Source organism: Halichoerus grypus, chromosome 12 (genome assembly GCF_964656455.1).
Source record: "Halichoerus grypus chromosome 12, mHalGry1.hap1.1, whole genome shotgun sequence".
Classification (NCBI taxonomy): domain Eukaryota; kingdom Metazoa; phylum Chordata; class Mammalia; order Carnivora; family Phocidae; genus Halichoerus; species Halichoerus grypus.
Window position 1 is genome coordinate 86,129,196 of NC_135723.1, and position 20,154 is coordinate 86,149,349.

Consider the following 20,154-nt stretch of genomic DNA (forward strand, 5'->3'; position numbering starts at 1 on the left):
TACTTGGCTAGGGCACATGCATCACCCCGCTCGACTACCACGTAACCCGGATGTCTGTTCCTTATCCAGCCCAGAGGGATGTGGGAATCCGGGTTAGGGTCAGGATTAGGTTTATTATATTAATTTCATACATGAGGCAAATGAAGGCTCAGAGAGGGGAAGCTACTTTGCCACGTTCACACAGATCTTGGCAGCCTGGGGTTTGCCGCTCTGCTGAGGGTGCCCAGGCTGGTGCAAAAATGCAAGCTCCCGATGGCCTGCCAGCCTGGGAATGTTCCCCCAACTCTGCCAGGGTTTCCCAGTTTCACCCGCACAACTGTGCCCCAGAGCACCTCTTTGTGTGTGTGGCCCACCGCCCTTGCGGGCGCTTGCTAACTTAAGCCTGCACTGATGAGGCACTGGAACATTCTTTTTTCTATACATAGCAATGGAAGATATTGCAGAGCAAACATAGACCCCTGCAGAGTCTCAAAGGAGATTCATTTAAGTTGGCATCAATTTTGCTAGCTTCCTGCTGAAATATTTGCCAATCTGGCCAAGATTTTGAACTGCCTGGGGTCCAGGAACACCTCTTCTCTTTAATGTTGTCCTTGAATGAGATCAAATTGCCAGAGGTTGCAGAGGCTCCATTATGTGGTTTCAGCTTCCTTGACTTTGGAATCCAAGCAATGTGATGTATGCATACCATGCTTTGCTTACGTGGTTTTCCTTTATTCTGTCTTTCAAGCTTAAAAGTTGCTAGCTGAAGTCTGGCATGGCAGAAATGCTATGTGCCAAGGTCCAGGCCCTGGGGACCAGGGCATCCCTCTTGGTCGGCATCTTCACTGGGCTCCCTGGGGTTGTTCACAAAGTATATTGTCTTGGTTGTTGCTTGTGGCCACTGTGTGTGGTGAGCCAGGCTGGGGATTACTATTTCTAGTTTGTAGTTCAGTGACGTACCCGACTTGCCAAGGCCATCCAGACCCAGGCCTTCTGCCCATGGCCAAGCTCTCCCCTTTGTCCTCTCCACAGAGCCTCCCACGACCCCAGGTACACGCACAACCCAGCCTCTGTGCTCTCTACCACCTCTCGTTAAAGGAATCATGTAGCTATGACAGAGACAGGACTCGGAGGGGGACACAGGCTGTCTTTGCCATCCCCTGAAGTAATTTCATTTCACACAGGCCATCTCCAGAGCTGCCCACATACAGCATGCCTGCGCTCACAGGACGCCTGTGTGGGCCTCTGGGGGGCTTGTCTTTCCCTTCCCTGCCTGCCCTGAGCAAATCTTACAGATGCACCCATCCTCTCAGATTCTGCTGGTGACCAGATAGACAGATCTAAGAAGGAGAGGTAAATTGTCCCGAAGACGATCCCTCTTGCAGGGGGTTGATGGCGGATTGGGGGCATCCTGTATATACTCACCAGCCCAGTACCTGTTTCTACCCTGCACCCCAACAACTTGTTTACACAAGTTCCCCCTCCCCCCAGTGCTCTCTCGCCATCTTGGTTACTTCTGGTGAAGATTGGCCATTTTTGTAACTGTCACTGCAGAAGAACATCTTTGTGATGCCCCAGGGGGGTACCTGACCTTATGGTTGAAAAGCAGAGGACCAGAGGATTGGGCCAATGTGTTCAGCCTGGTCCAGTTATCCCTTCCAGCCCAGGTAGGTGATGGTGTGGACTCTAGATCCAGGGTGTCTGGGTTTGAACCCGGCTCTGCCACTCCCTCGCTCTGTGATGTTGCGCAACTTACTCACCCTCTCTGTAGCTGATGAGTAAAATGTGGACACACTAGCACCTATGTCCAAGTACTGAATGATGCTTACAAAGCACTTAGACCAGTGCCAAGCACATGATAAATCCTCAAAACGTCCTAAAAAATGTGAGCTATTGTTATCATTCTGATTATGCTGCTATCTTGCTATTGCCATTCTTGGCCATCTTAATAACAACACATAGTATGTATAGTGCATCTCAGTTTAAAAAATGCTAATATACTATCTCACTTCTTCAACATGGGTGAAGGTTATGGGCAAAGCCCAAGGTCACAAAGTCAGGGAGGAGGCAGTGCCTGGTCTTAAACTTGGTCCCAAGTGTTTTTTATTTTTTCAAATATCTTTATATTACTCGATGCCACCTCAAAGCTGTGAATGACTCAGTAAGACCACTCCTATTACCGAGGAAGAAAAACACCTCTGAAGATATCTCATTTTGAGGATAGCATGTTTGGAAAAAAAATAATTACAAACGGAATCCAAAGCCCATCCCAGAGCCAGCTGCAATTCTTTGCCAACCATTGGAGTTCAAAGAGGGAGACTTAAGGAAGGTCTTGAGGAGAATTACTTAATTTAGAGCATTGGAAACCCAGCAATTATTTGCTTAAAAATAGAATTTGCTGAAACAACTTCCAGCTTCTTATTCTTCTCACTGCATAATAAAGTAATTAGTAATTTGTGTCACTCCAGTAATTTTTCTCCTTCTCATAATCACCAACAGTGATACTGTTGCCATGCTGGAGTTCCAGTACACACACACACACGCCCAACACTGACACACTCCCTCACACACTGACACACTCACACACGGACACACACACCTCCCTCACTCTCTCTCTCTCACACACAGACACACACTCACTTATATCCGATCCCTGGAAGAAGATGGTTGTGAGAGTCTGTGTTGTGTTGTTGTGGTTGTTGGAGTGAAAATTCTGTGACCCCCATAATTTATCCCTTATTGTCTGGATCAGACACTCTGAGTGTGATTTTCATAAGGAGTAGAAACAAGAGCAGAGAATTGTCAGAATATTTCCAAATATCATACAGAAGCTATTATTGAGCATGGTGAGCACCTACATACGTGCAGCTAAAAATCAGGACCTTCATCTGACAAACGGCTTTGTCCTGAACTATGGGTCTTATGAAGGTACAGAAAACCCCCACATTTATTTGTACATTTGTTAGATTGAAAAGGATGGAACTGTGTAAAAATATGGACACTCCAAGAAAGTCCAGGGTGGAATTATAAGGGAACTTACGTGTGTTTTAATACCTACTATGGGCTAGACCTATAATCAGCTGTTAGAAATCAAGCAAATACTCAACTATTTGGAACAAAGCAACGATAATAGAGATTTTATCCCTAAGTTTATCTGACTGAGTTTATAAGAGGCTTTGGGTGACTATGGGAAAGTAGAGAGAGGAAGTTTGAGGGATAGTTCCTTTCCGTGTTTATCATGTAATAATCTATTGTATTCAAATTACTATACTATATAAATAGTGCTGTTGCTAACATTTATTGATTAGCGTCCCAGGCGCTGTGCTAAGGTTTACCTGCATTATATATATATCCTTTAATCAATAAATAAGTTAGGTATTAATATTATTCCCATTTTATAGATGAGGAATGTGACAGAGACCATGTTGTGTGCCCCAAATCCATTCTTCTCTTTTTTTCGGTTGTAACAAAACCCAGATTTTATTTAGGGTGGCAGTATGCCATGCGAATGGCCTGCATTTTCTGACCTCCCTTTGAGGCCAGATGTAGCCATGTGACTAACTTCTGGCTGATGGGTTAGAAGCAGGACTGAGTGTGGACTGTTGGAGGAGTTTCCCCTAAAGTGTCTGACTCAGGGGCGCCTGGGTGGCTCAGTCGGTTAAGCGTCTGCCTTCGGCTCGGGTCATGATCTCAGGGTCCTGGGATCCAGTCCCGCATCTGGCTCCCCGCTCGGCAAGGAGTCTGCTTCTCCCTCCCCTTCTGCCCCTCCCCCGTTTCATGCTCTCTCTGTCTCTCTCTCTCAAATAAATAAATAAAATCTTAAAAAAAAAAGTATCTGACTCAGCCGGGAGGCGTACCCTTCGTGTCGTCTCTCTTGCTTTTACACTTCTTGCAGCTGTGACAGCCGACATGGTGTTGTTTCCACCAGGGGTCGATTTGGCAGTTCGGCCCCATTCTCCTGTTGAGAATTACTAGAAAAGCTAGACAAAATACATTTTTAAAAATCTGTTTGAAAGAATCTGAGAAATCACAAGTCAATGAAGAATTATTGGGCCGAGTTGTTTGAGAGGAGGGCAACCCAGTGAGGCGAGCCTGGATCCTCTGGCCAGTTTTCTCCTACGAATGTCTGGCAATTCCAGTCGACGTGGCTGAGGGGCTAAGATGCTGAGCGGAACTTTTGGCAGACTTAGGGAACTAGGTGCCTGTCAGGGGTGGGAGGCTCTGGTAGAACCCCACAATCTGGGTTACGACATGAGTGGTTACACCATTGGAATAACACGAAGCAGGAATAGTCTGTCCTTGGCAGGCACTGAAGTCAGCTTCGGGTCACCTCAGTCCCAGATTGGTAGTGCCCCATGTCTCCAGCCAGAAGCAAATGTAAATTCTCTCTGAAGAAAACACATTAGCAGAAGCCTCTAATTATCTCAATCAAACAAAGCAGGGGAAAGGATGGAGAAAATTTTGACTTCCAAAATGGCAGAGTAAGAACCTCCAAAAATCTGTTTCTGCTTAAAAGTGATAAGGCTGGCAAAACCTGTCATATATTGCACCTCTTGAGGGCCATAGCCCTCAACAGCACCCAGAAGCACCTCAGAGCCCCACATAGGGATCATTTTTTAAGGCATATTTTGTATCTTGCAGGGCGGGAATCGCACACCATCCTTGCAGGGTCACATCTTCAATCTGGGTCCCAGCCAAACACTAAACAGGTCATCCTTCTATCAGATCTTGTAGCTCTCGTGAGATCTAGTTCCTTTCTTCCCTTAACTCAACCAACACTTTACTGGAAGGGCTACATTGTACCTTGTCTGTAGATACTGGTCTGGAGTGGGGGTGCAAATTCTGAAGGGAGCATGTGCTGTCCTACAAGAAAGAAGTCTGTACCATCTTCAAACTGTCCTGCGCATACCCACGCATGGTTGCTCTGGCCTTGAAGAAATGACATTTTGATAAGAAAACCCACAGGTAAATGAATTAACCACTAAAGAGGGTAGATTCTGTGTGGTCTACTTAGCTCCATCTTGGAGGATGGTCTAGGGAAGAGTCTGTGTGAGAAAACAACAAAATGACACAAAGAGGAAGAAAATGGCTCGGCTATAAAAATGTCATATAAAATCCACATATTCTATACAGTGTTTTGAGTGGTACCAACATGTCTCTTCTGAATTTGGTAGAAGTTATGGTTCTTAACATATACAAAGCATATATCCCTTATTGCATCTTCCGGGACTCCTGCTTGGAAGGAAACCCTGGATACTCAGGAAGCTAGGACAAGCTAGAACCATATGCTCACACCCCTGGGTGCTCTGTTCAAGGGTTCGTATTGATCTAGCAGTCCATTGCTCTCTCTGTCCTTATCATTTCCTCAGAGTTGAGGCCATCCAGAAGAGTAGAATAGAAGAGGGAGACAGAGTATATTGCATTATTTTCATAACAATAATAATGTGGGTCTGCCCTAATAACTTAGCCCAAGATTTTGGGGATGCTTACTCTTTCACATTTATTCCTGTACTTCTGCTTTCCTTTCTAGGATGGGCACTAAAAGGGGACGGGATTGGAGGGATATGGACAGACTTAAATGACCTTATACTTTGGTGGGAGGGAGCCTTCCTAGCCTTCTCCTGTTCTCTGGGGGTGTGCTGATAACATAAAAAATACATAGCATTAGATCATAGAATAAACATCAATAAATAACAAAAGCAGACATTGTATAGGCCGTCTTTTCTTACCGTAATGAAATCATCTCGGAGGTCACAGAAACTCTTCAAGCGCTTGGAAATTTAAAAATACTCCCCCCAGAATTACTAAGTGAGAGAGGACATTTTCAGTATGCAACAGTTCAAAAATAAAAACATTATCTTAAATTTGTGGGATACAGTCAACGCTGTTAATTCAAGGCATAGGCATAGCTTTAAAAATGCTTTTTAAAAAAATTAAACAAAGATAAAATAAGTAATGATATGAAGAAACTAGAAAAATAAGTCAGACATAAGGAACTTGGTACTTAGAAAATATTTTAAAAATTAATTCTTTTTTTAAACAAAAATAGTAAACAAATAAATCTAAGAATGAATGTAAATAAATAACAAAATAGACAATTTATGGCTGACAGTATGATGGCAAGAGAAAATGAGAGGTAAAATGCACATGAGAAAGGAAATGTATTAGCTGATACAATAATTTCAAATGATAATTAAAAACAACTTTATGCTAATATAGTAAAAAAACCTACCTGAAATGAATGACTGATCCAACAGCAACAATAAAAATAGATAATCTGATTAGATTAATGAGAAATAAAAGAATTGACCCCTAAACATGCTCTGCTTTTAGATGATTTTGCTTTTAATTTTTTTTTTTAAAGATTTTATTTATTTATTTGACAGAGCAAGACACAGCGAGAGAAGGAACACAAGCAGGGCGACGGGGGAGAGGGAGAAGCAGGCCTCCCGTTGAGCAGGGAGCCCGATGCGGGGCTCGATCCCAGGACCCTTGGGATCATGACCTGAGCCGAAGGCAGACGCTTAACGACTGAGCCACCCAGGCATCCCAGTTTTGCTTTTAATTTTTAAAGGAACAAATAATCCCACTGCCATTAAAACTATTCCAGAGTAGAGAAAATATTAAAACCTTCACATTCGCTCTACAAAAGAAGTATATCCCTAAGAGACTTTGAGAAAGATATTATAAAATCGAAAGTTACTAACCATTCTCACTCTATGTAGACACAGAATTTCTGAGGTGCTCACAAATCAGTTTCAACAAGTAAAGAAGAAGGGCACTTTGTGATGATTCTGTTGGGTTATTCTGGGTATACAAAAATCATTTACTATTAGGAAATAGAAGATTATATCAGTTAGCCTAAAGAGAAAATCTCCATCATCTCAGTAAATGTCTAGAAGGCATTTCAGAAAACTTCTGTACCAATTATGAGTGAGTAGGTGTAGTAAACTAGAAATAGAGGATTCTTTAAGTGATAAAGAATATTTATATTAAACAACAGCATATATCATATTTAAAGGGAAAACACCAGATGTATTCTAGTCAAAATCAGGAATAAGATAAAAATACCTGTCTCACTATATTAATTAATTAATACTATCCTGGATATTCTAGCCAACACAAAAAGATAGGAAACAGAAGTAAGATGGGTGACCAGAAAGGAAATAAAAAATGCCACTACTTGCAGTAATTACAATTGTCTACCCAGAAAACCTAAGAGAATCAGACCACAAACTGTCGGAACTAATAACAAATCGAAAGATGGGTAACTATGAACAAATATACAGAATAAGCACTTTCCCAATTTAACATCGATAATCAGTATAAATATATAATAGAGAACACAGTCCTACCTAAAACAATTACAAAGGTTTAACACACTAGGAATGATTCAATAATGACTAAGTTTCCACTGATGAAGATAAAGGAAGAGCAGAATACAAAACTTCCAGACCAGAAGACTGAATATTGAAGAGAGGCCAGTTCATCCCTAGGTTCATTGATAGGTCGAATTAATCTTCAATGCAAACTTCAGTGGGAGTTGCTTTCACATCTGAAAAATATCTGGAAAAATAATAGATGAAAATAGTCAACTGTATTTTTAAACAAAAGTACTGATGGGCCTATTTTTCTTTCAGGGAGCAAAATATTTTGAAGTAAAGTGGATCTAAAGTAGGGTTTTACTGGAAATTGATTTGGCCAGTTATATCAAGCAGCTTTAACTCTATCACCCAGTAATCCCACCTTTAACCTAATAAAAATTTTAGAGTTGCAGATAAAGTTCTTTGTACAGGAATGTTCATCAGGGAGGTGTTTATCATACTGTTTCCAAAATCTGCAAAAATTTAAATTCATTCAATCAACGATGAACACATTTAAAAATACATATTATTCAGCCATTATAGTCATGAAGAAGAATCTTTAATAACATGCAGCATGTTGTATTTCCCAAAGATGGCCATCTTCTATCGTACATGTTCTTCTGCTATATGACCTTGGAGGGATGGAGACTATTTCTCCATCTCCTGGAATGTGGTCGGGCCCTGCTCCACAAAATTGTGAGCAAAATTAAATTATCATTTTAAACCATGAAGTTTTGGTGTACTTTGTTACCCAGCAACAGACAAATGGGAAAATATGTAAAGGTGTTTTAGGTACGCTAAATGAAAAACATGTTACAAAACAATATATACTGTATAATTCACTTAAAAAAAGTAATGCATAGTACGAAGGATGATTCATGCCAAGATGCTAGCAGTAGTTAACTTTGGATCATTGGATTAACTGTGCTTCTCATTTTCTTCTTGGAGCTTGCCTGATTTCTGAAACTTCTACAATGACTATGTATTGTTTTATAACGAGTAACCCCCCCAAATATAAAATCATGCTTTTGAAGACATTTTGATGACAGATAGGGTCACAATACAGCATTACCTGAAAAAATGTGCTACAGACACTGTGTGTGAGGGTTTTCCTATTCCTTGGACCTTGTGTTTTCAAGAAGGAACTTTGGCAAGAAAATGCATTAGCTTTTCTCTCCATGTTTTTTCTCATTTGCTTCTCTGCATGAGGGAAGGAATGATTTACTTTGCTGGTGAGATAAATGCTCTCAGATTTCACTGCTCCTAATTCCTCCTTGGGGGGAGTGTGAGGGTACAGTGGCTGCCCCCCAGTGGACAGACCTGGATGCTGGGGAGAGGTCTGCCCCAGAGGTGGAAAGCATGTGCTCAGGAGGTGGGGCCAGCCCTGCCTCTGAGATCTGCTCTGCCCCTGCTCTGGAGATCAGAGAGTTCGAAGCAGCAAAATCATCCCACGGGCAGCTGACTGGGGAAGGGTCTGCCTTAAGAACCCCATTCCAAAGACTGGGGTGGGCGTGGGATGAGAATTAGCAGTCTCATTTGTCCACAAACCCCAGCCATGTTCTCCCAGCTTCCCTTGCCAGAATCCTTACCTAAAGCCTATATTTATTCATCAAAGGGAAGAAGAGTGATTGATAATTAGCTTCAAAATGTAGCAGTATCTATAAATGAACCCAACCTCCTTTTACATATTTAAAAGCTACGTATTTATAGATAGATACAAATTGTTTATATTACATATCGCAAGAATTATGGCAGAGAGCACATAAAAATACTCAAAGTGATCTCCCTCAGGATGTAGGGATTGTGTATTTATACTCTCTGTAATGTACAGTGCAGCACAGATTACCTTTATAATCAGAAAGAAAATCATCATTAATTTTTAAAACAAAGTATTATTCTCTGAGATTGCTTTATAATCTTGTGTGTCTGGGCTCTTGAGACAGCTGTTTCCTACCTTCAGGGTCACGCAAGCTCTGCTTCCCAGCATCCTTTGGGAATGCCAGTTTCCCAGAATAAAATCCTAGGGTGATCAGAAGAGGCAGGTAGGCTGGGCCTTTTGTAGTTTGGGGAAATGAAAATGCCTTATCTTCTACTGTCGTGTGAGCCATTGGCATCGTTTGGAGCACATTTGTGTTGACTGGTTCTATCAGGAAAACCAACATAACTGACACAGAATTTAACAGAAGGATTTACTGAAGCAGGGGTTAGGGAACAGAACACGAGAAGGGAACGTTGAGGTAGCACGGAGTGGTAGTAACTGCAGGAAACAGCCATCATCTCCGTGGCTGGGGCAACGAGGGAAGAAGCTGGGAGCTGGGAAGAAGGGGTCTGCAGGGCTGGGCCCTCGGAGCACAGGGGACAGCAAAATGCAGAGATTTAGGAAGTAACGTGTTTGGGGTATCCATGACCTTTGTTGGTTTTCAAAGCTTTTTGATTTTTTTTTTAAAATTCTACTTTTTTTTTTTTAATCGAAGTAGAGTTAACGCACAATGTTATGTGAGTTTCAGGTTTCAGCTTCAACAGCTCTAAGCTAGGCTGTGCTCACCACAAGGGTAGCCGCCATCTGTCACCCTACAACATGACTACGGTATCACGGACTCTGTTCCCTGTGCTGTGCCTTCTATTCCCATGGCTTATGCATTCCATAACTGGAAGCCTGTACCTCCCTCTCCACTTCACCCATTTTTCTCCCCGCCCCCGGCAGCCACCAGGTTGTTCTCTGTATTTATTGGTCTGTTTCTGCTTTGTTTTTCATTTGTTTTGGTTTTTAGATTTCACATATAAGTGAAATCATATATTTGCTGTCAGACTTATTTCACATCAGCATAATATCTTCAAGGTCCATCCGTGTTGTCTCAAGTGGCAGGATCTCACTCTATTTTAATGGTTGAATACTGTTCCATTGTGTGTATATATTATATAGATTTTCTTTATCTGTTTATCTTTTGATGGACATTAAGGTTGCTTCCATATCTTGGCTAATGTAAGAACTGTTGGAATAAATAAACATAAGCGTGCATATATCTTTAGCGTTTTTGTTTTCTTTGGGTAGTGGAATTAATAGGTTCCCAGTAGTGGAATTAATGGGTTATATGGTATTTTGATTTTTTTTTTTTTTTAGGAACCTCCATACTGTTTTCCAGAGTGGCTGCACCAACAGTGCACAAGGGTTCCCTTTTCTCCACCTCCTCCCCAACACTTGTTATTTCTTGTCTTGTTGACACTAGCCATTCTGACAGGTGTGAGGTGATTTCTCATTGTGGTTTTGATTTGCATTTCCCTGATGATGAGGGGTGTTGAGCATCTTTTCATGTGTCTGTTGGCCATCTGGAGGTCTTCTTCGGAGAAACGTCTATGCAGGTTCTCTGCCCAGTTTTAATTGGATTATTTGTTTTTGTGTGTGTGTGTGTGTCTTTTTTTTAATGCCTTTTTAAATTTTAAAATAATTATAGACTTACAAGGAGTTGCAAAAACAGTACCCCTGTACCAATTATGGCATCTTCCAGCTTTACCCAAGAGCGACATTTGTACATCATTAAACCCAGGAAATAGACTGGTACAATACGATTAATTTGATTACAGACCTGGACCGGTTTTTGCATTTACTCATTTTTTATGTCTTTGTGTATATTTTTATGGCATTTTATCATCTATAGAGATGTGTATAACCACCACCACCACAATCTAGATACGAAACTCTCCCATCATCACAAAGAAATTCCCTCTTGCTGCCCCTTCATGGTCATGCTGTCATTCCCCTTCTGTAACCCCTGGCAACCATCGTCTGTTCTCCAGATTTCTATAATTTGTTTAATGGTGTTATGGATTGAATTATGTCCCCCAAAAATGTATGTTGGAGTTCTTAGCTCCAGTATCTCAGAATTGACCTTATTTAGAGACCAGGTCTCTACAGAGGTAATCAAGTTAAAATGAGGTCAATAGGATGAGCTCTAATCCAACATGACTTGTGTCCTTCTAAGGGGAGGTTTGGAGACATACATGACCACAAGGAGAACACCGCATGAACATAAAGGCAGAGATTGGAGTGATTTTTCTATAAGACAAGGAATGCCAAAGATTGCCCACAAACCACCAGCAGCTAGGGGAGAGACACGGAACGGATTCTTCCTCCCAGCCCTCAGAAAGAACCAGTCCTGAAGACAACTTGATCTTAGACTTCTGGCCTCTAGGACTGTGAGAAAAGAAACTTCTTATGTTTAAGCCACCCACTTTGGGGTGCTTTGTTACTACAGCCCTAACTAATACAGTAAGTTTATGCAATTTAATTTTTAGTAGTAATCATGCTTAAAATTAGCTCGAAAAATCCCTGAAATTCTCTTGAGCGAGCTTGCTCCAATATACCATTGCAAGTAAGGAAGCACAGTGAGGCTCATTCTGGGAGCATGGAGAAAACTAGAAATTGGAACCAAGCTGCCACTACCAGAATGGAGAAGCTCTGCTGGTGAGACACTGATAGGATCAGGAGGTGGACAAGTAGGGTCAGGTCCCTGCTTCCTCCTGCAGCCACCCAGAGTCCCTCTAGCGCCCCTATCGTCTAGTCTATGGAGAATCTAGTTGACTAAGCAGGGAAGGCGGCTTTGGGAGCCTGAGCACCCCTATCACAAAGCACAGAACAGAAGGGTAAGTTTGGAGCTAAGAGATAACAGCTGAATATTCAAACACTGGATTTTTTTTTTTTTTTTTTTTTACAGAAGACTGTTCTAGAGACTAAAAGACTGGAGAACAAAAATCTCTTTTATTCAGCTCAGCTATCATTATGGGTTTTCCTCTGGACCATGAAGCTGCTGGCCAAGGGGACAGATATTTCTGGCTACTTACATTCATATTTTATAACTTATTTTGAGAAACTTTATCACATGTACCTTACTTTGAGCGGCTTATTAAAAAATACTCCTGTTTCAAAAAACAAATTTGTTGCCTTTTGCCTGTGTCATATTCCCAAAGGCGGATTGACTGTATTCTCTCAAGAAGGTTACTTATTTTGATAATAAAAAAGGTATGGGAAAGTAGGATTTGGTATATGAAAATTTAATTTGCAGAGAACAATTTTTTGGAGAACATATGTGTTCTTTAAATACGGCGGGACTGCTTTGTGATGCCTGGAAATCCACCACTCCCCTTGAAAGGAAAAGCAACTTCTTAGCAGGGCTTTGAGGACAAGGAAAGGACTAATTCACTCGTTGGTAGGCTGGCTCCCCTTGTGAGTTAATTCTTTCCGTACTAAGTAGCCTGAGATGAGTGGAATTGCTCTTCCTGGCTCCCCAGGACCAGCCCAATATCTTTCCTGCCAGCTTCGAGCATAGTGCAGTCCCCCAGCACATCCCACTAATGATCCAGACTGCTACCACAGCATCTGCGCTTATGACTTTTAGACACACCAGCGAGAAGGATTCCAACCTGGGAGAGGCATTTCTGCGAGAGCCGACATCGTTCTTCCTGCACACCAGCCACTTCATTACCTTCTCGGGCATCTTATTTCCAGCTTGTCCCTGAAAAACAAATGAAAGTTTAATACCCATCCCCATTATACATGTAATGCAGGGTTATTGCAGAAATCTTCAGAAATATAGAAAATTGTGGAAAATAAAATGCAATTTGAGGTCATGCAGCTTACGTTTCATAGGAAAAGGAATCAAATGTATGTGTTTACTCAAACGATGATGTGATCTCCCCCCTCCCCATGGAAATGTATATCTTGAGGGACAGTGAGCAAAATGTGATGTCAGTAGCCCTTTTGCTCCTTACTTTGGCGCTGGGGAGAGCCTAGAACTGCCTCATGGACCCGGCAGGGAGTCTCCAGGTAAGCCTGTGAGGCTTACCTCTCCTTCCTTATTCTCTCAGGGCTCTGCTCTTTGACAGTTCAGTTTTGGAATGGTGGCATATTTTGAAAAGAATCCTGCAGGTGGCCATCATGCCAGGACAAGACTAATTAGAGAAAGTGGAATACTTTGTCATAATGGTCACCACTAAGATCTCAGTTGGGTTGGTGAGCCGGAGATATGTTACTCCGATGGGTAATTTGGGGGAAATACAGCGATGGGGAACTCATTGGAGAAAGGGACTGTGGGAGTGTCTGCTTCTCCCAGTGTTTTCCACCTCCCTCACTGGGGTCCTGGACTATAGCAGTGGTCCCTAACTTCCCTCCTCTCTCCTTCTCTTCCTCCTTCCCCCCGGGTGGCAGGAATTAGCCCTTCAGTGGTTTACCTCCAGCCAGGACCTGCCATTTACATGTAGATCTGCTCTCCTGTCAAGGCTAGATTGAGACCTCACCTTAGAGAAAACTGGCTCTGCAGGAAGGAGAGGGGAGGAGACAATAATTAACATAAAAATTTTGACTGAAGTTGCTTCAAGTCTTGCTCTTCAGCAAGGAATTGAGAGATGGTATAACAGCAGTGTTAAAGCAAGGACTTTGGGTTCAGACTTGGGGTCCAGTCTCAGACCTGCCAGTTACTTGCTGGGTGACCTTGGCAAGTTATAATCTCCTCAGGCATCAGTTTCCTCATGTGTAAACAATGGGGCAAGTGCTGTTTTTGCAGTGTTTTTGGTGTAAAAGAACAAAAGTTGTAATACACGTGGTCTTTAATCCAGCGCCCCCACAAAGTGATCACACAGTAAGTGGGAACCAGTATTTAGAATGGGATTCCAGGAAAGGAAGAGATGTCAGCAACCACCCACACCCTTTGTAGGGGTGGGGAGTTGGGGCAAGGTGACCAAGGGTGCAAACCCAGAAGCTCCACTTCTTGTAGAGAACCTTAGTAGTGATTGACTGGGTTTGGAGCTGCCGAACTGTCATATGGACACAGGTCCTGCCAATTTGTCTTCGACTGTGTCCCTGAGATCTGGATTTTCCAACCCCCATTCCCAAGCCTGAGTCATATCCCTGGGAAGGAGGCTGGAAAGAGGAGAAAAAGCGATTGTGGGAGCAGATACTAGAGAGAGATGAGAAATTCAAAGGGCAGCAGCAAAATCCTGTGAGCTCCCAAGGTAAACAGCCTGTGCAGCCCAGGGTGGATATTGGCATTGTCTGAATCTGCCCCACCTTCAAGATCAGTAATTTAAAACTCCTAATCTTCAAGGTCATGGTAAATATTTGATCACTAAACTTATGTGGAGCGCTAGCATTGCCCAGCAATTACCCTCTACCTCCTGGTCCATTTGCCCTTCCCTCTGCCAGATGACCATTTTGTGTTTCCCTCTCTCTTCTCAGTCCCCCTTCTCCGCATCCCTCTCTTTACTCTCCACGGATGCTCTTTTTTTCCCATTTTACTGAGAAAATGAACACCGTTGGCAGAGAACTTGCAAAAGCTCCCACCCACATATGGACCCACCTACCCACATTCTTGTCTTATTTCCCACACTAGGGGTGAGTAGTCTCTGCTCCAGCCTTACACTAACCCTTCCACCTGAAGACTTGCTCCCTTCCCCTCTCCTGCTCAACAGCATTGCTATAGTAGTTCTCATCCTTCGGTCCTGAATTATTCATTTGTATTCACTCTACTCATTTTATTTCTGTATTACGCCGACCATTCCCATCCATGTTCATATATGTTGCTATTTCTTCCATTTAAAAAAACCCTCAAATCTATTTTGGGCCTCACTCTCCCTTCCAGCTATTGCTACATTTATCTCCTTTGTTTTACAGTGAAACTCCTAGAAAAGTTGTCCATACCCACTGGTTCCCATCTTTCTCCTCTGTGGGTTACCGTGGAAATGAATCTTTTCAAGGTCAACAGTGATGTCCACACTGCTAATCCAGTGGCCATATTCCTTGGTTCTCACCTAACTGGACCTATCAGCTGCATTTATTTTTTAAAAAGATTATTTATTTGACAGAGGAAGAGAGAGAGAGAGAGAGAGAGAGAGCGCACATGCACAAGTAGGGGAAGCGACAGGCAGAGGGAGAGGGAGAAGCAGGTTCCTCACTGAGCAGAGAGCACAACGTGGGGCTCAATCCCAGGACCCTGAGATCATGGTCTGAGTTGAAGACAGACGCTTAACCGACTGAGCCACCCAGTTGCCCCTATCAGCTGCACTTGGTGGTTACCTCTCTCCACCTTGAAGTGTTTTCCTTTCTTAGCTTCTAGAACAACTCTTTTCTCCTGGCTCTCCTTCTTCCTCGCTGGTCCCTTCTTCTCAGTCTCCTTTGCTGGCTTCTCCCATTTCCTGCCCTCCAAACCTGGGGATGTCCCAGGGCCTCATGCTCAGACCTCTTCTTTTTTTAACCCTTACTCTCAAGGTGACCTCATCTAATCCCATTGGTTTTAAATATCATCTATTTAAGTACCATCCAAGTGCTGATAGCTCAACATTTTCTACCTCCAGCCCTGACTGTCTTGGAACACCTTACCCCAGCAGTTGCACCTTAGTCACCTCCAACTTAACAGGCTAGAATCGAGCTAGTGATCTTCACCCAAAACTTTCTCCTCCCACGGACTCTCTCATCTTGGCTAAAGATAAACTTCTCAGTTCCCCAGACTCAAAACAGTGGAGTTCACCTTGATTATAAGGGCACTAATCCCATTCATGAGGGCTCCATGCTATGTGCTAATCACCCCCCAAAGGCCTCATTAAGGTTTAGGATTTCAATATATGAATTTTGGGGGAACACGAATATCCAGTCCTTTGCACATACATCAGTGAACCCTTAAATTAGAGCTTTGGCTCACATCCTGTACGGGGCTCTTGACCCAAGCGTGCGATACCCTTGCTTCTCTCAATCCTACCATATCTCCATTTGCATTTCCCAAAGGTATCTCAGACTCAACAGGCTAGGACCAGCTCATGCTCCCCTCCCTCTGGGAGCCCCTGCCCAGTTCACGTCTAATTTTCTGTTTTTCGTTTTTGGTGTTCCCTGTTTCAGTGAGTGATCCCGCAATCCACTAAGTCAGAAATCGAGTTTTCCTTGAGACTTCCTTCTCCTTCATTATGTGTATCGAATCCACCATAAATTCCTATTGATTTGATTTCTGAATATCATCCCAGTGTGTCCTCTTCTCCCTGTCTCTGCAGCCGGCCCCCGAGCCTGCTATCATCACAGCTCCCCAGGCTAGCCCTGAAGCTCCCCACTGGCCTCTCAGCTCTTCCATGACCTCCCCAAGCACTGTAGTTAGAGTGATCTTGCACAAAAGCAGATGCCATCATGTGAGTCCCGACCTCTAACCCACCTCCTACTTAAAACCTTGAACAGCTTGATTTTCCTTCTGGGATTGAACTACGTTCCTTGGTGTGGCCTATGAGGCCCAGGCATGGTGTTTCCTGGCTAGGGTCCTGACACATCCGTGCACCTCTGTGTTTCATTCTCTGCAGCTGCCGCCCTGACCTTCCTAGAATTTTGCTCCGCCTTGCTGAAAGATCTTTGTATCAGTTCTTCCTTCTGCCTGGAAAGCTGTTCTCCTCCCTTTGCCTGGTAAACCCCTGCTAATTCCTCAGATGCCAGCTGAAGGGTTGCTTCTCTGGGGAAGCCTACCCACATTCTAGTCCAGTGCTAGCTTCTTAATTATATTCTGAAATAGAAATTTCTGGGCGCCTGGGTGGCTCAGTTGGTTAAGCATCTGCCTTTGGCTCAGGTCATGATCCCAGGGTCCTGGGATCAAGACCTGCATCAGTCCCCTCCTTGGCAGGGAGTCTGCTTCTCCCTCTCCTTCTGCCCCTCCCCATGCTCATGCGCACATGCACTCTCTCTCTCTTTCAAATAAATAAATAAAAATAAAATCTTAAAAAAAAAAGAAATTTCTTTGTAGTACTCATGCCACTTTGTATTATACACTCACAGTTGTGATTTTTTAAAATAAATTAATATATGTTTTCTTTACTCCACTAAAAGCTCTGTTGGAGTATGGGCTGTATCAGATTTTGTTTACAGCGGTATCCCCTGGGCCTACCTTACTGTCTGACACTAAGAAGGTGTAAAAAATACTTTCAAATGATCAACTGAGCACAAATTGTAATTCATGCTAAGAAAGAAATTACCAGAATGTAGAGGTAGAACATGTAGCTAATTAGGGTGGTCAGGGAAACCTCTCTAAAGCCATAACATGTAACTGAGTTCTGAAGGAGGAGAAGGAGGCAGCCAGGGGAAAAGGCGGTGAATGTATGTATCTCTAGGGAAAGGGATGAGTATAATCAAAGGCCACAAAGTAGAGAGTTCTGTATGTTCAAGGAAAAAAGGAGGCCGGGGTGGCTGGAGTGTAGTGGGGAGGAGGCAGCCACAGGATGAGTTTGGAGCATTAGGCAAGACCCAGATCATTTAGGATTTATTGGCCGTGATGAAACATTTGTGTTTTACTTCAGGTATAACGAGAAACTATTAAAGGTTTTAGGAAGGAGGCATGCCCCATGACCTAATTTCTGCAGAGATAATAGATTGTAGATGTGGAAGCCCAGAAGTAAGAACATCCGGTGAGGATACCATCCAGGTGAAAGCTGGGGCTGGGATGAATCACATATTAGGAAGCACATGAAAGAGAGGTGGATGGAGTCAAGAAATATTTTGGAGGGAGAAACAAAACCAACAGGACTTGGTAATGGATTGAATTGGAGGCAGAGAGAGATTATAATAAAGGAGGTGTCCTCGTTTTCTTACTTAAACAGTTGTGTGGATAGTGGTACCATTTACAGAGATGGAGGAATGTGAAGATTTGAGGGGAAGGATCGAGGATTGAGTATTGGCTTCATTAACAATGAGATGCCCATGAGATATCCAAGGGGGCATTTTAAGGAGGTGGTTGTGTATGTGAGTCTGGAACTCAGAGGAGTGATGTGGGTTGCAGATCTAAATTTGGGGGTCATCAAATTACGGATGGTACTTAAACCAGTGGGAATGTATATAATCACCTATGAGCGTGTGTAGACCAGAGCAGGAGGCCAAGCCCTGGGAAATGCTAACGTCTGGAGGTCAGGTTATGAGATGCTCACAAAGAAGATTGAGAAGTGACCAGGGTGGAAGAAGGACGCCCAGGGGAAGGCAGGCTTGTGTCAATAAAGAAGATGTTATTGCCTGAACAAAATGAGGCTGAAGGCCAAGTTCTCAAATGTACTTAATGCCACTCAGCTGTACACTTAAAATGGCTAAAACGATAAGCCTTAGGTACATTTTACCACACACATGGACATGCAAAAGTGGCAATTTGTGTGACTTATGCTAGCTGAGAGTGTGTTGTGTCAGGAGCTCAGGATGGAGAAGATGAAGGGGCTGAATGGGCCAAGAGTTAAGGCTGCAGTCCTGGGCACACTTGAAGAGGAGAGCCTAGGGCAAGTCCATGAGCAGCTGCAGGGCAGAGTGGCCCCCCTGGGCATGCTGGTCTCGAACCTGGAGAGATACCAGACCACTTTGTCAAGACTCCTCCCTTCCCATGGCAGTCTGATCTCCTGACGCCAGGGAAGGGACGCTGGCCTGGGCTGCTGTCTCCTCAGAGGCCCCTCGGGGACACTGCATGGCCGCATGGACGGCCCATGTCTGATGACCATGAACCTAGAGCCCTGCACAAGCACTGAATTTTCTCACCAGCTGCTCCGTCATGGCCTGTGTCGACTTGAAATACATCTGCACTGCTGGTGCCCAGAGATTAGAGAGGCCTTCCAAACCAGAGATGAGCCAGCCTCCCACACAGTGAGAAATGGGATGTGGACGACAGGGGTAACGGAGCCTTCCTTCCTCGCTGGATCCGGAGAGGCAACTTGTGTTTCAGAAAGGAGACAGGAAATGGGCACAGACTTATTCACTGATTCAACAAATATTTACTGCAGGCTGAGTCCATACCTAGCACTGCCAGGCACCATCAAGATTCCTGCCCTTAGGGAGCTTGCTTTCTAATGAGACAGACAGACTATAACAGGCAAAACACATAAATGACTAACACGCGGGTGGTGAGAAGTGCTATTCAGATAGAGATAGGTAAAGAGATAGGAACTGTCAGGAGGGTATTATTTTATGCATTAAATTAATTTTGCATAAAATTAATATGCATTACATTAATACTGCACAAAATAAATACCATGGGTTAAATAAATGCACAACTGGTATAATTTCATAGAGTGACCAGTACTTTCTTAGTCTGTTTGAGCTGCCATAACAAAATGCCATGGCTGGATGGCATATGAACCACAGAAATTTATTTCTCAGAGTTCTGGAGGTTGGAAGTCCAAGAGCACAGGGCCAGCATGGTAGGGTTCTGGCCAAGGCCCTCTTCTGGGTTGGAGACGGCTGACTTGTTGCTGTGTCCTCACAGGGCAGAAAGCGCAAGCGGCTCTCGGGGGCCTCTTTCCTAAGAACACTAGTTCTGTTCACGAGGGCTCCGTCCTCAAGACCAAGCACCTCCCAGAGGCCCCCCCTTCTGATACCGTCACATCGGGCATTAGAATTTCAACATAAGTGTTTGTGGGGGGACACAGACATTCAGACCATAGCAAAGACAATGAAGAAATTAAAGCAGAGCAAGGGACTAGAGAGTGCCACTGGGGGAAGGGCATCTGGTGTACATAAGGTCAACTAGGAAGGACACAGTGATACATCTGAGCGACACTCAAGTGATATGGAGATCAGTCCCAGCAGCAGGAATACCAAGGAAAAGGCCATGAGGCAGGACAGGTTGTAGTGTGCCTAGGAAAAGCAAGGTGGAGGCTGGGCAGAGGGTCGGGAGGGTAGGGAGGAGGATGAGGAGCTGGGGCAGGAAGAGGCAGGGGCCGTGGAGAGCAGGTTGCCTTTATCCTAATGTGATGGGAGTTTTAAGTGGAGGGTACACAGAATCTGACTCATATTTGGAAAGGCGCATTCCATCTGCTGTGTGCAAGT

At 43.6% G+C, this 20,154-nt stretch overlaps 1 long non-coding RNA gene across 1 annotated transcript in view; it reads left to right on the forward strand.

Moving 5' to 3' along the window:
* LOC144379681 (uncharacterized) overlaps window positions 1-12,279 on the forward strand; it is a 28,075-nt gene extending 15,796 nt beyond the window's left edge. Inside the window, exons 2-3 of the long non-coding RNA XR_013443011.1 lie at window positions 11,324-11,610; window positions 12,056-12,279. This is a non-coding gene — a long non-coding RNA (uncharacterized LOC144379681). The remainder of the gene's footprint in view (window positions 1-11,323; window positions 11,611-12,055) is intronic.
* The last annotated feature ends 7,875 nt before the right edge of the window (window positions 12,280-20,154 follow it).